The sequence below is a fragment of the Mya arenaria genome, chromosome 2 (assembly GCF_026914265.1).
Source record: "Mya arenaria isolate MELC-2E11 chromosome 2, ASM2691426v1".
Classification (NCBI taxonomy): domain Eukaryota; kingdom Metazoa; phylum Mollusca; class Bivalvia; order Myida; family Myidae; genus Mya; species Mya arenaria.
Genome location: NC_069123.1, coordinates 57,261,295 through 57,281,470, shown reverse-complemented (window position 1 = coordinate 57,281,470; position 20,176 = coordinate 57,261,295). Strand labels below are relative to the sequence as shown.

The 20,176-nt window shown below is 34.2% G+C and overlaps 1 pseudogene; it reads left to right on the top strand.

Moving 5' to 3' along the window:
- Nucleotides 1-1,004: 1,004 nt before the first annotated feature.
- LOC128216177 (cGMP-dependent protein kinase 1-like) lies at nt 1,005-4,418 on the top strand (annotated as a pseudogene).
- Nucleotides 4,419-20,176: the final 15,758 nt, after the last annotated feature.

The window sequence follows — 20,176 nt, the reverse complement described above, 5'->3', positions numbered from 1 at the left end:
TTTTAAGCTTGCTTCAATTTGCGAAATTAAAAGTCTAAAGTGAATCGATAATACACTTTTAACAAAGAAATTTTTAATCGTCTTAAATAAGGTTATTCCGATTTCACCAGAATGATGAAATATTTCAAGGTATAACCTGAATTTCTGCAGATTAAGTTATTTCATTTTATACTCATTCTTAGAATATATCTGCTGTAATAAGTTCGTTAGCATGTAATTAAAATCAGAAAGACTTCGTTGAATTGATGTTCAAAAAAGACCGATCTTTATTTTTCTGTTTGATTGGAAGTGGTGTTACACTAACTTGGAAACCCTGAAAGTGTCAGAAGGGTTTTTTTATTACAGAAGCGGGATAGAAAACGTTTATTGTCGGATAAGAAGTTATTCGTAAAAACAATCCAAAATTGCAACGCTAAGGAACAATTCTTGTTTTCACGTTTTAAAGTGCTCTTTTTATATTAAAGGTTTTATTTCTTATGATGGATATGCGCAGAGTGTCTTAGAATGTTTATTTAAGGTAGAAAAATTCAAGTGTGTTGGCATTAATGTTTATAGGCAATCTTTTTGGATAACCGGGGTAGCTTTAGAAAGTATTAGAACGTCAATCATAAGAACCAAACATTTCACGACTGTCTAAAGATACAGAGACGATTTCATTTAATTTTCTATAAACGTTTTTCTTTCTAACAAAACGCAAATAATAAGTGTAATAAATTATTAAAGTACATTCATGATCGTTTGCGAAAGGTTTTGCTTATTATAACATCTATGCAATCGTCGACGTATTTATCGATCGTATATTAGTAAAATGTGTTATTTACTGTGGATTTTATCCAATAAACATGTTAAGATGTTGAAAAGTACAGTTCAACGAGAGGTCTGGTTAATCGGATACCACCCGTTGTTGTTGTTGTTTTGGAAAGCGGATAGTGTTTATAATAACTTAACACGTTTTAGTTATAACTGATAATAACAAACATCTGTTCTGGGATTATAATTTTATTATGACACTTGGATACTATGCATTGGAATTCGGCGTTTGTAATGATGATATGATCACCCTGAAGATCGGGTATTGATATCTTTATTTCCTAGCATATTACTGCTTTAACCATGGTGTTTTCATGCTTGTCCTGATCATCAACGACGCTAGCCGGACGGTTCGCGTTAAAGATCAAATATTGATATCTTATTTCCTTGCGGAATATATTATACATGGTTAAGTCAAGTCAAAAGTGATTTTATTTAACTGAGCACAAATGGGCTCACTTAATGGAATGATAGTCTTTACTTTCTTTGTTATAATTTTCAATCCCGAGGTCACACAATTTATCACTACATGCCCTTCTTCCTTCAGACTACACCGGACATTTAAGGACCTGAATAACCTGTGCATGATAATAGAAGTGTGCCTTGGAGGCGAACTCTGGATCTTCCTGAGGGACAAATGAGTGACTAATACTACATTTATCTGGCGAAAAAATATCATGACGAGGTTAATTACCTCCCGTGGCAAAGTTAACTTAAGGGACAAATAGTATCTCTTAAAAACTCGATCCACTATTGCATGTGTTTCATACATGCGTACACTGTTACGCGTCCTTTTGCACAACCAATGGACATGAGTCAGCGTCCGTTTATGCGACCGCAGACAATTCTTCGCTTATTTGTCCGATTAGAAATAGTGTCTTCTTTTAAACAAGACTTCCAGAGAAGAAATTGTAATGGTTCAGTTTTTGTATAGATTCTGGAGTATATCTCTAATCTCAAAGACAAGTAGGAATAAATAGATTTTTCTCTTTTAATTTCTAATATTAGATTACAGCACCTTTGGAATGTGCAAATTTTATGTTGATCTACAAAGGAGCTGTTTTTACCTTGAACTGTTGACTCTCGTTTGTTTGTGTCTAGCTGTTGCCTTTAATAGAAAGTGACACAAATGGGTTTACACACACGTTATTGTCTCTGACCCCCTTTACCCTATCAATCAAGGAAGGTTTTGTCAGAATTAGCAGACTCTCTGCTATCATATAATCGGGACATGCAGGCACAATCTTGATGCGTTTTTATGCTCTGTCATTAGAACAGGACATGATTCATATCATTTTGCTGTTGTTAACCTTTGTAGTACAACTAGGTGCGATCGCTAGGTGCACTCGGCATCCGGTACTCAGCATGCGGCAAGATACTTAATCTAGTACAGAATTTTTACGATTTTTTACCATGACAAAATCATATGCAAACGTATTTTCAGTATATCAATTATTTTCTGTCCAATGTTTTCGTTTGAAAGTGTTTCTCCTGTACAAATGCGTAGTTCTCCTGGCCAGATGAACTTTTAGAACAGAAATATAAACAAATAAGCAAACATACAATGTATATGTTTGAAAATGACAAAAAGTTTACTATCTAGTAACTTCCTGTATCCAAAACGAGTTCATGGGTTCGGTTGAAAACAATACCACTCGGGTCTACACAGGGTGTGTGCTGGAGGCGTTCACGTGCTTGCACAGTAAGGGCGTTGTCTACAGAGACCTCAAGCCAGAAAACCTCTTTAGAACTGGAAGGTTCGCCTTGGTCACAATCATTTGGAATGCATCCACTACGCAAAGATTACAAAGCTCGTAAAATAATTAATCAAAATCCAGAGTTAATCTTCAAGGATGCATTAAATTTCTTCTGAAATACAGATAGCTTTTGGTTTTGCGAAAAAAGCTGATCTTGATCGGAAGAATTGGACGTTTTGTGGGTCGCCGGAGTAAATAGCACCGTGAGTGATCCTTAATTAGGACCACGACATCACCGCGAACTATTGGTCACTAGGAATAATAATAATAATAATAATAATAATAATAATAATAATAATAATATTATTATTATTATTATTATTATTATTATTATTATTATTATTATTATTATTATTAATAATATATACATAGTATGTCTGGATATTATGTCTGAAAAGACATATTGTTTTTGTTCGAATTGTCTGTTTATTCGTCTATTCATTCGTCTGTCCGTCACAATTCAAATAACTCGCCACAAATGTGCACCATATTGAGACGGTGTGCAAAGCGCATATTACGACAAGCGCAGTTAAAAGCCAATGTCACATTTTGTTGGCAAAGATTATATCTCTTGAACCCATTGAAGGATTTCGGAATGAATCGAAAGAAATGTTCCACATATGGAGATGATGTGCAAGGAGATCGTAACAACCAGCTCGATTCAATGTCAAGGTCAACCACTGTCAACTTCTTGCATAAGTATCTGTAAGCACACTACGTGTCAAGCTACAAGATCTTCAATTGTTAAAAATAGATAAAATATCAATGGTCTCAAAATTGCTCAATAAGATCCACTTCAGGCTTCAAGAGTTACAAAGACCGACAAAACAGTGTCTTTGGCAAGCCAAAAGAGGGACACTGCATTTATCGAGATGCTTAAAGGAAACTGAATAAAGCCACAAACGCAGGAGTTGAATATTGAATATATCGACTTCCTCCAAAGCAGATTAGCTACCAATAGCCCAAAATTCCCAGTAAATGTCTTCCATATTTCACCTAATCATAAGCAGTTGGGCATTTTAAATGCAAATCACTCGGAACAGCTGTCGAGTAAAGGAACAGTCTTCGAAACACAGCTGCTGATATTTGCCATGACCATCACCCCAATTAACAATTAACCAGAAAAATATCTGGTCAAAATCCAGGACAAAGACTAAACAACCTCCACATATGTATCAAATTTAAACTGTTAAAACCACAAACACAAATTGTACAGAAGAGTATACAGATCATACGTCATCAGTTCCCTTTCCTTTTGGCTTGGGCAGTAACTATACACAAAACCCTATGACTAACAACTGACCAAGTTGTTGAAGTCGTTGAAGTGCATATTTAAACAAATTATGGCATATTTGGCACTGTCAGGTGTCACATCCGGGGTAGTTTTTTCTTCGTTGACACAATGTTGATACCCCTGTTATATACTGTGATTCAAATGTCCACCAACAGCTGGAAACAATGACAAGAGCAGAATCTCTATCACAGTGGAAAAACGTTCATTTCGGTGAACAAAATAGAGCCTGACAACTTGTTAATTGCCAGTCACAACTGTGAATCATCCATATTTCCAAGATATGTCTAACAATTATTTCTTCCAAAACACAGACATTATTTCTCTGCTGGAAACATGGACAGGTGCTGTCATTTAATAATTACACGTGCATGATAAATGATTTGCAGAGAGAATAGTTTTATTCTGTTATACTGTATTCAAAACAAATATTTATTTCTATTCATTTCAATTTCAGCTCTTTCCGGCCAAGACCCTATGAGGACCTACAGTATTATTTTAAAAGCATCGAGACCATAGAATTCCCGCAGAAAATCAAAACAATGCCACAAACCTCATAATAATATTATTATAATTGTTTTGTTAAGAAAGAAAGAAACTTGGAAACCTTGAACAAATCAAAAATTTATTTATTTTTTAAATCAGACGGTGATAGGCATTCTGATGCTGTGGATAAGTTGACGTTGCGGTTATAGTCAAGACATAAAAAGCATGAGCTTTACGTTAATAAGTATTGGGTGATTAATTCCCCCTAAAAAGAAAAGTTTAACCAAATTATTACTCAAGACACATCGTAATCACTTCAAATACATTATATGAAATGTTTACAAAAGCAGATGCGATAAAAAATTATCATTTAAGTAAATAATACTACATATAGAAAACTCAATAAGTCAACATGATGAGACTGACTACAAAGATCACTGCTTCTATTTTGACTTAACAGTGTCAACTGCGAAAGATATTAAGTTTAAAATTGAAACAGTATTTAAAAGTGGTTCAAGTAATCGAAGATATCGTTTGGTTAAAGCTAGGCATTTAATCATCTGTCATAACATTGATGAGCAGTTGTTCAAAAGTGTAAAATGCAAACAGAAAATGTTAGAGAAAATGTAATATTATATCCACATTTTGTCGACATAAAGTTTACACAAATATTGGTAAATATCACGTTACCCTTGGTATTGTTTTGTATCTGCATTTGTATTTGCATTTGTATTTGCAGCAGTAAATTAGTGCCAGGAATAACTTGAACCTGGAACACTTCATATTGCCGAGACTATGCATTCATATGTATTCGTTTTAATTGGGTCTGATTTATATGCTAGTATAAACGACTTATTATTGACGATTTTCCAAAACAGAAAAAAATATATATTACCTTTTCCTGTCAGGTGCATACTAAAATGACAGTTCGTTTCATAAGGAGAAAAAGAAGAACAGAAGCATACTACATGATACATAGTATGTTTTGGCACCACCATCATCATCATCATCATCATCATCATCATCATCATCATCATCATCATCATCACCATTATCACCACCATAATCGTATAATAAAATTATGAAGATGATGATTAAACCTTTGCTATCGATACTTTGAGTCTGCTGACCCTTTCCGAATAAACGCGCTCATTTGTTCCTTGTTTTATAACGATCCGTTGAATAACATGTTGTGTAAAATACATAGGGTTGCATAGAAGGATACGGCACAAGTTCGAAGATTTGCGACCTTTAAAGTTGGATTGTAAATCTAAAAAACAGACAAACATTGTACATTCGAACTTTATTAGCAGTATTGTTTATATGGCCAGACCACTCTAACAAACCAATCTAAACTGGCATTTGAAAAAGGTTTATTGAAATGATTACCCACAATGTCAAAATTATAAAAACCCATCATCGTAGTCACTTTACTAGTATGTTGGTCATAACATTTCGACCATCAGGTATCGGGTGACTAGATACGCTGTTGATTTACAAAGATGAATCATTCAGTACATTCATTCGTTCCTGTAGTGATCTTGTAGTAAACAATTCTAAATGAAAACCAGTTGATGGAAACCGCCAACCTTAAACTGTGTAGCTCGTGTCCAGAAATGGTCATCCCGACAATTACAGTGCAATATTCACAATATTGTATGTCTGGGGCATTCTTTGAATGTTATCAGTCTGAAAAATACAATGTCGGTCAATCTGAACTGGTCTATGATTTCTGTTATGGAAGGTAACACTTGTTTGTTTAAACCTAAGAACAGCTCATTTACAAAAGCTGCCTCACGCGCGGTAAGCCTTTCAAGTTGTTTGGTAATTTGTTTGTGTTAGACAGTGTTATCCATCTTAGTTTTCGGATAGATTACCACCTTTTTAATGTCTAAACCCGTGACAGATATCACGTATTCTGTTTTTAATGACGATCAGATTCCGAAATAGCTGTTTGTTTCCGACATAGGCTGTGATTCAACCTTTGTAGGTATGTTGGATAGCTTGCAATAGTGTTGCTTCGCCGTTATTTTGCCGTCATTCATTTGGAATTTGCTTGTTGTTAAAGAATCACAAAACTGATGTAAATGTATTTTTGTACATTCAGGCCTGACATTAATTGTCCGGTTAGCACAGTGGTTAGCGCACTCGCTTCTCAATAAGGCGATCCGGGTTCGATTCCCAACCTGTGCGCATGTGAGTTTGGTTGGTGTTCATCAAGTCGGACAAGTGGGTTTTCTCCGGGTTCTACGGTTTCCAACACATCACAAAACCACCCTTTCGCGCAACATTGTGCCAAAAAGAGTGGCTTAGTATAAATAAATGTAATTTTCTTCACGAAAAATGTTTCAACTAGCATTATTATGCGGTAATTGTTTTGCAAAAATGCATCAATTAATTGTGCACCCAAATCCAACCAGACTCTATATAGCATGACATCACGTGAACAGATAATGAAAATGTGTAAACTGTTTATAAACAAATAACCGTGAAATTTTCTTTAAAAATATGTATGTTGGCAGTTTATCTCTCAAGTATTTTATGAATTCGAACAAAATTTATTTCTTCATTTTCCTGGCCTGGAAGACTCATTTCGGGAAATGCCAGTATATAACTGGTAGACAAAGAGCTAAAAACAGACGGTCTTTTCATAGGTACTTTATCTTAGTTGACGAAACCTAATTATAAAGTATCAAGACAAAATTAAACTAGATCAGTCAAAGTAGGGCATAATCCATTATCTCACGTGTTTTTATTTTAGCACTTAATTCCAGGAATGTTACCAGCAAAGTACTAGCAAAATTAGCTTAGATACGAATAAAACATTTTCTGATATACGTCATCAGTAATCTACAATAAATTAATTTCAATCTTAGAAAACAAACAAACCATTTACAGGTTGGGCTAACAGACTCATATCTGATCCTTTAACAACTCATGCAATACTATTTTAACCAAAATATGCCTTTGTTTGATCTGGTCGTACAATACAGAATACTAGTTACAGTTCTAAGATGCCATCAACAATTACAAAAATTAATGCACACATTTGCATTCAGCTGCAGAAAACATTGGCATCGTGCTTAGATCGTTGGCTAAAGGTTGCTTGGTTTCGAAAATATCAGTATTTTAACCGTAGCATCATGTTAAAAGAAAGGTGCTGCAATATGTGACTTGGGGGAAGAGAAATATAGCGCAGCACTTAAACCATTTAAAACGGAAATAACATTCTCTTGAAAAAAGAGTCAGCTTGTCAAGATTGTTTTATTGGTGTCATCTGTATGTAATAAATAAGTCTAACACTTCGTACATTTTATGCAGTATACCTGCTGTTTAAGAGAAATTTATTGCGGTGAACCTGTCGAAGAATATTTTAAAACCCAAAGTGTCTGCGTTCATGTAACAATTTTAAATGTGAAATAGCCGAGTATTGAGAAAGAGAACAATGTGCGCGCCTCTTAAGTTTAGCTTGTAACATTGTAGTTATATCCATCACCATGTAAGCCTCGAAGAAAAAAGCGTAAATAGAAGAACCTACGTTAATTGAGATTTTTTGTTATAACCACTTGAGGTCAAGGAAATTTTTGGCATTAAATGGCAAATAGTCTACATGCCTATTCAGTTACATATTTCCTGGAAAAAAATACATGTAGATACATTACAAATACACTTGTATATCAAAGAGACCGGTGCTGGAAATCCTGGCTATGTGGGAGAGAATGAGTATTTAAGTTATCGCCGGCGTTTACCATTTACTGTTAAATTATGTTCAATGTATTGATATTTAGATTACATTTTTTCAGTTTGCTGCAAGCCTCAGATTTCGAACAAATGGATTCCGAAATGTCAAAAAGCAATATTTATAAAGATATGGGGCACGCCTTTGTATGAGAGCCTTTTAAGAGATAACTACCCTTCCGACCTGAATCGTAGCGTTGTTGTTTTATTACAGCCATTTATTTCTCATTACGATTACTTGGATTAATGCACAATCTTTAATATAATTAGTCTCATAAAACCTTTGCTGGAATAATCAGAATGCATCAATCATGCAGCACAGCATTGCACCGAATGATCAATATGAACGTGTAAGCTTTAAAGTATTTTTCCTCTTGTTCTTCAATTTGCTGAAAACTTCGATGGATATGTGTCACATTCGTAAACATTTTTGTATGCATGAGCGTAAGAAAAAGACAGTTTATCTTATAAAACATATGTATTTGCTGTTTTTATTTTAAGCATGTCACCCATTTGTGTGTGACCTATCTGGCTTATGATATTATATATCATTAGATAAGATTTGAGTATCGATATATTTACGATATCTTATAGACAGACTTTTGAAGCACATAAACTGTATCTCCGTGACAATCTACAACCAGTTTATGAAAATTATTCTATATACAGAAAGCGAAAGAAATAGTGTGTGCATGTGTAAATCGTTAGAGCGTTTTGGTGATGTAAACTTATTTTTTTGTATTTACATGTATATCCAAATGGCTTCTCTTCACCTGTTTGACATGTTTAACCAAAAGAATGATAACAAATTGCAATAAAAAAGATGCAAAAATACCGAATGAATAATCCAAGTATAATCTAAATATAGCGCGAACAAGGTCATTACGAAGTTTGCAAACCACTTGACTTTCTGAACACGTAAAATTCTTACTAATTGTAGCTTTAAATAATTATAATGATCAGCATTTTTAAGTAGTATTTTGTTTAAACAAATTTCCTAGTAAAGTATTTTTTTATCATTATTTCATGCTATGATTTCGAAAGTTCAGACAAAGTTACAGTTAATGTATGAAAAAATATTTTGATTTCACTAGAGTGCGAACCCACACTGGTTAAGTCAAGAAGAAGCAGAATTGACATCACCTGATCCACTTGACCACGAGGACTTCGAAAAAGGAGACTTCAGTGGACAGTGCACTAGTTTGGAATTTCGTTGGTATTTCCCATGCATATCTTATAAATAAACACTGTGTGGACCTCGGGAATTTATCAGACATTATATGAGACTTTATGATTGTACAGACTCAATTTTATTTTATTTTCTCTATTAAATCCTAAGTTGCACTGGGGCTTGAAATAAAATCATGTGTGTTAGTTTTTTTTTATTATAATGTGATTTTTTTTATTTATAATTTTAATTATAATGGTGTACTGTCTCCGACATACATACAAATTATTGTTTTGTGCACAGATTGAGGAAAGTTAAAAAAAAATGTAGGGTGAAATTCCACCTCTATGGTTGAGAGGTTCGGAAACTTACGAACAGTAAAATCTGAATAGCTAAATTCGTTTTCCACATATTTCCAACACAAACGTATTTCACAGTTTGTGTCTGTCGTAACACATTCGACACCTACCGTAGGTATCATATCATATCACTGTAACCCAGTTGAGGCACCAGTCACCGCAAGTATATCAACATTTAACAACTCGTGGCAACAGATGCTTGCCTCTTCATAGTAATGATAAGTGTAAAAATAAGGAGGGAAGCCGGGAAGTGATGAAGAGTTCTGATGCATTGTTTCTTGAGTTCAACTTTATGAACTGTTGTCTCTTGACACTCGCGAGGAGTATCGATGGGACGTTTTTTACTTTCAAGATCAGTATAGTTCATGACACGTTCTGTATGGCTTAACAGCGATATATACAATAGCGATGTATTATTTGATCGTTTTCATAACGTTCATAGTTTGGATTGATCTACTAATGAAGTGTTCCTGTTTGTATTGATTCTTTCCAAATCGATTTAATACACAATCGTCTTTAGTTTGAATTGCTCTTATTCTAGCATCACAACTTTTAAACAGAATCTTATAGCCAATGTGATATCATGACATCTGCGCCCGTCATCACACGGCTGGTGACCCTTTAACGTACAAAATATGTTAAAGATTTTGATATTGGATGAACGAACCGGTAATGTCTGAGTCATAGACGGAATCTAATTTTCTGTCTGTTTTGTTTATTTCAATGTCTTTTTATTCCCTAAATATATGAAAATCTTATCCAGACGTTTTAACTTGTGCTACAATGTAAACTTCAATATGTTTGATTAATTTTCGTGGCATGGCCATGAAGTTTTTAATTTCAAGTAAAACGGTAACCATGATACTGATGTAATGTTGAAATTATGTTTAACCTAATGGAATTGCAACATATTTAATAAAAGTCTACTATTTCCATAGATTCCGAAAACGCGAATACGTACATGCGCAACCATAAGCGTGCATCCGCATGAACACACGAGTACTTTTGCAAAATCGTACATTCGTTTATCAGCTCTGGAAAGGGCAGATAACCAACATAATGTTTTGTTATACAATTATTGTTCGGTGGTTGAATCAGGATTCATTTCATGAAAAGGCTCATATTTGAGACCGTTTTATCTGAGAGCGTTTGCAATGGATTGTCAGGTGTTTATCACAAAATCGGCGTCCTTGTAATCTGGCAATCAATCAATATATAGACACTTAATTGTTCTCGCACTGTTTTGATGATTTTTCGCAAATATCTGTAGAATCGAAATTGATTTCGTCCGCTTCCATCCGCCAAAAATAGCTCACTGGGCGGTCGGTTAAAGATGCGGATAGGGATGAGGATGCGTTGCGGACGGACAAAGTTTGTTTTGATTTTCCCTCGATTTTTTTACGGACTCGGATGAGAATGCGCGTTTGTAGACATGAAAAAGCGGCCTTACGTGCCGAACATTTGAATTGAAACGCCAATATATTGGCCGTTCACATTAAAGCTGAAATTAATGTTGTCATATTAGCGTGGTACTTTTATAACAGTGTAGCAGGAAGTACGCGGTATTTACCATAATGCGGTTCTGCTTAGATTATACATTTTTATTTAAATGTTTTGTTGCGCAACCGTCTGTTAATAATATTGATGAATTACCAAAACAACAAACAAAAGAACTTTGCATGCCGATTACAACGCTAAAATGTTAACCAGGCAGCCCAAGTGAACATCTATTTTGTCCTGACAACTTATCATAAGACAATGAATACAGTATTGGTAATCTGAGTTATGGGAGAAGTCTTCAATTCATGAATTCATTGTCAATGTGACTGTTATGCATAACAGACAAGCCCTTAAATTATTTTCTTCAAAGACAAAATGAAGAAACACTTTTTTTTTATCCAAAACGTATTTCAATGCAGCTTATTTCAGTTTAATAAGTAATCAAAGACGAACAACACAATATGTGAAAGACTAGAAAAAATACTTCTACATGTATTCATATTGCTTCAGTTTTTTGTTACGCGTACATATTTCAGCGTATGGGGCGTAGAAACGTATTTCAAAAATGGTTTCAATCATTCAACACGTTATTATCATATGGAGTCTAATGAGGAACCATATTGTTTCGATAAAGACCTTGTAATAAACAATAACCAATTTATGCCGTTGCGTCGCCGATATCCATTGAACTGATAATATACTAAATGGTTATATTTAAATATTCTATATCATAAGTCTTGACATTGAAAATAGCATAACTCCGTCTAAATATTTCACGGACCTAAATGTCTTTTATCTCAGCTGGGTTTCTGCTTCTGGGCATTATAAAGTAAGCCGCTAGAGATAAATAGAAACCTGAAGACAAAATCAATTTTGGTATATGTTATTGAACACAAATGAAAATTTGCTGCAGTTATATGGAAACGTGGACTTACTGCATAAATAATACTACAATAAACGTGATTTCAGGAAATATAAACGATTACAATCCGTCTTACAGCATCCGAAAGAAATTACTACTCTTCCATGAAAGCTTCTATTACGGTCCAATTTTCTAAATAATAAAACTACTCCGCATTACATTCAATTAGCCTTACACTTTTGAGATGCAAAGCGTGTTTATTAAAACAGTTAGAATTGACGATTTTTGACGCAAGTTGTTTTCTTTTTTTCCAAAGTAAGGAGCAGTTGGCCAGGTCAATATACTTATTGTTGTTGTTTTTTCCTGTTTTTTTAGACTCGCTACATTCAGAAGAATTGAACATATAATGTCCCGGGCAAAGATTGGCACCGTCGATGTTTTGGGTTGTTAAATAATTTAAAAATAAGTTGTTACTGTGGGTAAGTGTTAAATCAGTAAACGTTCTTGAACAAACAATTTAAAAAAAAATGATTCTGACTTCTTGGAACAAACAGTAGTATTTTTATAAGTAAGTTTTATGTATGTTCTCATTCATTGTATCGAAGACGGTTGATAGACATAGTGTCAGTTTTGACAATACAGTTGTGTTATTTGGTCTGCTAAGCCAACCAGGCAGCTAGCTTATCAATTATTTGACAAGTGAAGGTTATACATCGAGATTAGAACAGTCTATTTATAATATTTAGAAGAAATTCTGATGCTGAATTGCAGTGAAGATGCCAGTTTGAAAATGCCAATATTATGCTAATCATGATAAAAAAAATGCACATGTATTTGTTCGTTATTTTCTACAAATGAAACCGTGAAATCTCCACGCATCAACAAACTGTGAATCCCAACGGGTTTATTTTCCTAGTATCGTCTGAGCTGCTATGTTTAATTAAAGCTAGGGAACTGTTGATTATTGTGATAACTTCGCTAACTGGGACAGATTAACCGTCTCCAATAGTAAATCATCAGATCAAACAGTTTTCGTTCTGGATATTTGTGGGCATATATATTCTCATCAAGCCAATCATAATATACGGCTTATATTTATAGAAACATGATGAGTGAGCGGACCCGTCCTGAAAATGGAGGTGTTTAACTCCGCCATCTTTACTCACGATTTGAAGACATATGTTCCGCCAGTGTACTGACCGTCGCAATGCTTGATTAAATGTCACATTTCTAACTGTTCAACAATTAAATGTTAGAACTTTCTTTTTTTCTAACCCTTGGTTTAACATGTGTCCAGGAACATAACAGAAAATGTATTTGACATGAACCATTACGGTTTTTATCATATACATGCATTCACGGATTATTCCATATACACAGGTGAAGGTGACGATATACGTATACGTAAACTTACGCATGCGTAGCCTTCTGCGAAGTAATTTATTCGAGGAGAGGTTGCTTCATGGGTTAAACATGGGACCCATTCTAACAATGAGTGTTTCATTCAAATGTTGAATAGAGAAAAAACGCTTGTAAAACGACGATTTAAAACATATTAACGGTAGATGACGTAGATTGGGATTTTTTGTTTCGAATCTTTACAAGTAAACATTGAAAAAGTGGCAGTTTTGTTTTGATCAATGTTCGATTTGGGATAGAGATCGTGAAATGATTGTTTAAGTTGTTAAAATGCCTCCTTATTGTGTCCAATGTTTTACCTGACGTCATATTTGGCGTTCCTGTTGCAGACAGGACATCTGATTGACGGATGTGAATGTCGACGAGCTAGAATGTCTCGTGTTCGACAGAGGGAGTTATGTCCGCTGGTTTTTGTTTCGTATCTTTTTAAAATCTGCCAATCCGTTGCAATAGACTTGGTCTTGTCATAACCCAATTAGACTAGACTAAATAATATCAGGAACGCCTTTCCGGTGGGCAAGAATAGCCAATAACTGTCTTTTAAAAGTATCGAGTGACTTTAAATGAACGAACAATGCAAAGGGCAATAGGCACAAATGCAGTTCGCAAAAAAACATACTCCTACATTCTGTTATTGCTGAAATTATGCCCGCCCCTTTTACCTACATATTATACTTTTCAATTAATAAGGAGGGTGCTTGTTTTCCTCGAGAGTTGTTAAATATATTTTCGACAAAATTATTTTTAAAAAATGTTTTATGTAACGATTGTGAGATAAACAAAAAGAAAAAGTTATTTTCCCATATTCACCCATAGATTGTTTGTAATTTGTGTATCGATATCAATTTACAAGAATGTATAATCTGTTGATAAACATTTATGTTACATTTCTCAGATAATTCTTCGTTATTACCTACGCATTTTGAAAGACTTACCTATAACTTTACTTATGAGCATCCTAGATGAGCAACTCCAAAAGCATTTGCAGACGACTAAATTTTAAATGAGTAAATTTCCATTAATGAAGGTGCGTCTTTGTTTTCTTATGAATACAAACAAACGTCAACTATCTCTTGTTACAAAGTTTCATTATTAGACGTATTTGAAATGGCTCGTTTATATTTGTAGAGTTTGTGAAATCCGGCAATGTACTGATGGACCAATGCTTATGTTAATAATGTTGCATACAATGTTGATATTTCAGTCAAGTGTCAGTCTTATGTTGTCAGGCATTTTTTTGTGTTGAAAAGAAATACCATACCGTTAAGAAATGTTGAACCAGAGTTAAAAAGATCCCTGCCTGCCCGTTCATTTCTTGCAGCGCCAATGGATTGTGTTCCTACGAAATAATATTTACCACCCTTCAATCTGCAAGATTGACAAATTGGCATGTCTATAGTATAAATCGATCATTCACTTTTAACGTAGAACGCCGAGTTATAAACAATTGTTTTAACCAAACACTTAATCATCTTAAAAAGATCCATACGTTTTCACATGAATAATTGCATGTACCGAGATGAAACCTGAATTTCTGCAGATGCAAAAATAATATTGCCTATTATACTCATGTTAAGAATATATCTGCTGTAGTTATTGTGGAAACTTGTGATTAAAATCAGAAATATTAAGTTATTTTAAGGTTCATCAAAGGCAGAACTTGATTTTATTTTTGATTCGAAGTGGTGTAACTGTATCTGAGAAACCTTAAAACTGTGAGAAACATTTTTATTACAGAACAAGAACAAAAACTCCTTTGAAGTAATTCAAATCTTTATTTCACTGCGTAGGAGTATGCTGTATTATTACGTCTTAAAGTTGCTTATATGATGAAAGGATTTATTTCGTACGTTAGATATGCTCTGAGGGCTTGAGAATTGTTTCTCAATTTTGCCTAATGGTAATAAACAAATATTCTAGTTTTTAGGCATTAATGTTAAACATCTACTTGCATAAATTGAGAAACTTTGAAAAAAAATGAAACCTATGTCATTTTTAAACCTAAGATCCAAAATGTTTACTGCTTTCAAAAGATACTTTGATGATTTCACTATATCTCCCAAAACAATACGAACCAATAAAATTCACATAATTCCTAAACAATAAAGAGCGTTTTAACTTTTTATCTATTAACAGTACTGCACTCACAAAACTCTGAAGTGGTTATATTGTAAATTTGTAATATAATATATTCTGTACCTTTAACGGAAAGTCTGACAAATCGGTTACCGTCTGTTGTTTAGCTCAACGAATGCGGGCAGGGTTTATAAGAACTAAATTATTTGAAGGAATCTTCTTTTAACATTGGTTTGGTGACCCTGGTTTTTTCATGATAGTCCATCGTAACTACGACCCGAGCCGGACGTTGGCGCTGCAAGAAATGCTTTGATATGTTACCATGCTTGACCAGATCAACAACTAGGCTAGCCGGACGTTCGCGTAGAAGAGCATGCAGAAATAGCACATGGTGAAGACGCGGCAGCAGGAAAAGACACTAATGGCGCAGTCACGCATGACTGTGTCGCCAGGTGAACTTCAGTGTATTAGATTTTCAGTGTTAAACACGCTCACTCTTGGACAAATAAACAATAGAACTAGAACAAATATGAACATATGTACATATTACACCTGACGTAAGGACCGGAAGTACCTGTATACCTAGTCGAGTTTGCTTAAGTGACAAATCTAAAAAAGATGTTTTACGTTTGCGTACATATTTGTTGTATCACATTCTAAATTGTGCAATATACAACATTGAAATAAAAAAAGAGGCTCCTTGTTGCGCAATGGACATGATATCTGCGTTAATACAACCACAGACAAATCGTCTGCACTCCACGTTTTTGGTAGAAAGGAGATTTCTATAGATTGTTGATTTTATCTATGATTTTTCTCTTTTCTCACAGACAAAAAGAAAGACGTAGAATTTTATCTTTGAAGTATAGCAATGTGGTATGTGCAGATTTCTTGTTCGTCTACACAGGAGCTAGATATATCTTGAACTGTTGACTCTCGTCAGTATGTTACTAGCTGTTCCCTCAAATATAAACTGACACAAATACGTTAACATACACAGTACCGTCTCCCAACCCCTTTACTTTATCAACCAAGGCAGCTTCTGTCAATACCGACAGAATCTCACTTCTTGAAATAGCCACGACATACGGCACAAACTTAAAACATGTTTTCTCAATCTAAGAGTAGGAGAGTTCTTGCTCGTTTTGTTTTTATTTTGTTGTTGTCATTTATAGTTAATCTAGACAAAATCACTAGGTCCACCGTTTCTTGAAATTCCAAGGTGCTGAGTATGATTCCTGGTTCTTATAATCTGATACAGACTTTTGAATCTATTCGAGGGCCATTCAAAAAATAATTAGACAGTTCACAGATTTTTTAAGGGCAATAATTATATTTATTTATATCACAGGAATCCTGAGATTCTTTTTTATCAGTTGTATTTAGGTACGTTGATTTTTCTTGAGTTTGTTATTTAAAAAAAAAAAACAGGTGAGGAAGAGCAGAACGGCGAAATTCTATGAACTCAAATAACGTTGACTCCATATGTAAAAAAGAGAATTATTCTGCTTCAACGATGCACTCATACACCCTAATTAGTTAAATTAATTCAATTGTTTTAATTCACCAAAAATGATGAATTAATATCGGAAACAATGGTCTTAATGACCGTGTTTGAATGGAGGAAAGTTGCAGAAAACATGGTTTTCCACTTAATGAAATGATGTACTTTCAAATCGCCAAGTATTTTTCGATCGTGTTCGGAAAATCTAATTTACATAATGTATGCCAACCGAAAAGCACAAAGCGGAATTACAACACACACGAAAATATAACGCAAAATGAAAGACACGGATACATCGCCAGGACCGCAGATTTTTTTTCCATTAAATTAATACAGTTTATATAAGGAAGTAAGAATTTGCGTTGTCAACTACAAATTTTGACTTTCGTGTGTATTCGCGAAGGTCAAAGTGAACCGCATTCGAATGTGTCCGAAAAAGACACCAGATCATGCTAACTTCTCACTGTCTGCGGTTCGTCAGAGAAGCAACATGTTTAAATATCGAACTTGACATCATTTGTTATAGTGTTGTAAATATGTCTAAGCATATCGAGGACAAACACGCGCTGATAACATCGTTATTTTATGTTTATTTTCAATTTGCAATTGAGGATATCTTATCTCTGAATATGAAAAAATCTGTAATTGTGTATACCAGTTTCAAATTTAAACATTACATAAATATACAAGTACTATTTCCCTACGTGAATATTTTCATTAAAAACTTCTTAACAGAAAACTTTACACAAATGAGACATCAAATTAGAATACAAAAAGTTGTGTCCGTCCATATTTCATATCTTGGTATTAACAAGTTAAGTCTAAGACTTGTTTATTTTTCTAACATCTAAACAAAAATAGATGAGTGCATCCAGTTCCGAAATTTTGTAGTAAAGAAATTTATACGCATGCATATATGTTTCTTTAATACGTGAGCTTCGTCATAGCATTTTATTGTTAAATCATTCATCGAAATACCAAAATGTCAAAACATATTGTTTATTTTGTTATTGATAAGTAGAAGCTTTTTGGATGGCCCTTATACAATGACAAAAACACTACCATCATTATTTCTTGGTGTATATCAAAGTATGTTTTTAACTGGAGACTACACACTGATTAACATAATAGTTGGAATAGCTTGAATGCTTGCCTTCAAATGCAAGCTGATGTCTATTTTACCGGCATCAACGTACTTGTAAAACAGAAATACAGCCAAATGAGCATTCTTACCTTTCATATGTTTGAGAATGACAAAAAATGAACTAATTAGAGACTTTATGTTGATGCATGTTGGAGGCTTTCGCGTATTTGCACTGTAAGGGTGTGGTCTATAGAGACCTTAAGCCGGAAACCTGCACTAAGACGAACCCGAGGAGGCACCAATGGCGAAAAGATAACAAAGCGCGTAAATTCATCATCAAAATTTAGAATAATAGCTTTAATATCCTTCCTTCAATTAGCATAGGCAACGGATCAGATTTAATCTTCAGACAAAATAACCTTATTTACACACTGTATGTTTTCATATTACATTTTTTAAGGATGTATTTATTATGATTGTATTAAAATTCACCGACAGAGTTTTAAATACATTTGTCCATGCTGTTTGAGGATAAAAAAAAATCCAAAATTATCTTAATCTATTTCGAGGCATTTATACATTTCATAAATATCCTCAGATAATATTAATAAAAAGCATGCATGCTTCTTATCAACAAATAAATCCCTTGTCTGCAGTGATATCCCGACGGAGCGTCTACGGTATGGGTGTGGCGGCATTCAGGAGATCCAAAAGATTAATGGTTTGAGGGCTACATCTGGAAGGGGCTTCGGAAACATGCTCTCACCACACCCATACAACCGAAGGTAACCTATCATTCAGTAACTCGATAAATGAGAAAATACATGAGTGTTAAAACAGCCAGTGACGTGACAGATCAAAAACATGGTGGATACATATAATTTTCGTTGAATACCTATTTCCGTCTCCTGTATATGATGTATACTGATATGCTAGTTCTTTTCATATGGGGTCAATGTAAAACAGAACCATTATACATCATATGGCCAATAAAACCGATAATACATATTTTAACTCTCAAAAAGCTACACCACTTACAATCACTTCAATGCTACAAAATATGTTGTGAATGTAATGATTTCTTTACACCACTGCAGTTATTACGCATTCCCCTGACACATTTGACTTCAGTCATGACTTGTGCTGCTACATAAACATATTATTATTTGTATACCACGTTTTAGAGACTGCTCAAATGCAGGCCCTCCTCTGTCATGAGTGACGTGCAGGAACATCATCATTACCATTATTGTCTTCATAACCGTCAAAACGATGTCTCTGTTGTTGTTGGCACCTCTCAATATAATATAATGCTGAACGGGATAGTAGTCCCTTTACCAGAATGTTGGCCATCAGAATTCGACAATCAGACATCAGGATAATAGAAATACCTTTATTTTACAAAGAACAAATAAGTATGTTAAAATTGAAATACCATATGGCTATTTCAGTACAGTATGATTATATTTGTTGGTGATGTGATCAATACTGTATTATTTATGAAACAAATATAGTTCTTGTTACTGTGATACCAAATTATTACCAAAATATTGAAAATAAATGAAATAAAGGATTGTTCTTGTCCCGCAGGTGATGTCGTTTTTATCGACAATTCTGAAATGGGGGTAGGGTAATTCAAATTTAAATAAAATTGTTGTTTGACGGTAAATTTCTTTTCAATTTTGTTTTTGAATCCAGGAAATGATACACATTAAGAAATTATCAAGCTGATCATAGTTTGAAATGGTGCCCATTAGGGGTGTGCTACCTTTAAGAACATTTAAAGATGGCTTGTATCATTCAACCCGGCGAAAACTGGATCACTTTTTATCTCCCGAAATACAAAAAGGACAGGCACATTCACCCATCTTTATGTGTAATGTTCTAATAGTGGAAGTTACTTCTCATAAACATCTTGGCGTCACACTCTCCAATGCTCATGCTCATGGCATGAACATGTCCGTAAAAATAAAGGCCTGGCAACGTATTTGCAACATGCGATCATTCAAATACGTCCTTGATCGCAAGTCGCTTGAAGTACTTTATAAAACATTTATTTAGCCACTTTTAGAATATGCCGATAATATCTGGGACAATCTTACGCAACCTGATGAAGAAAACC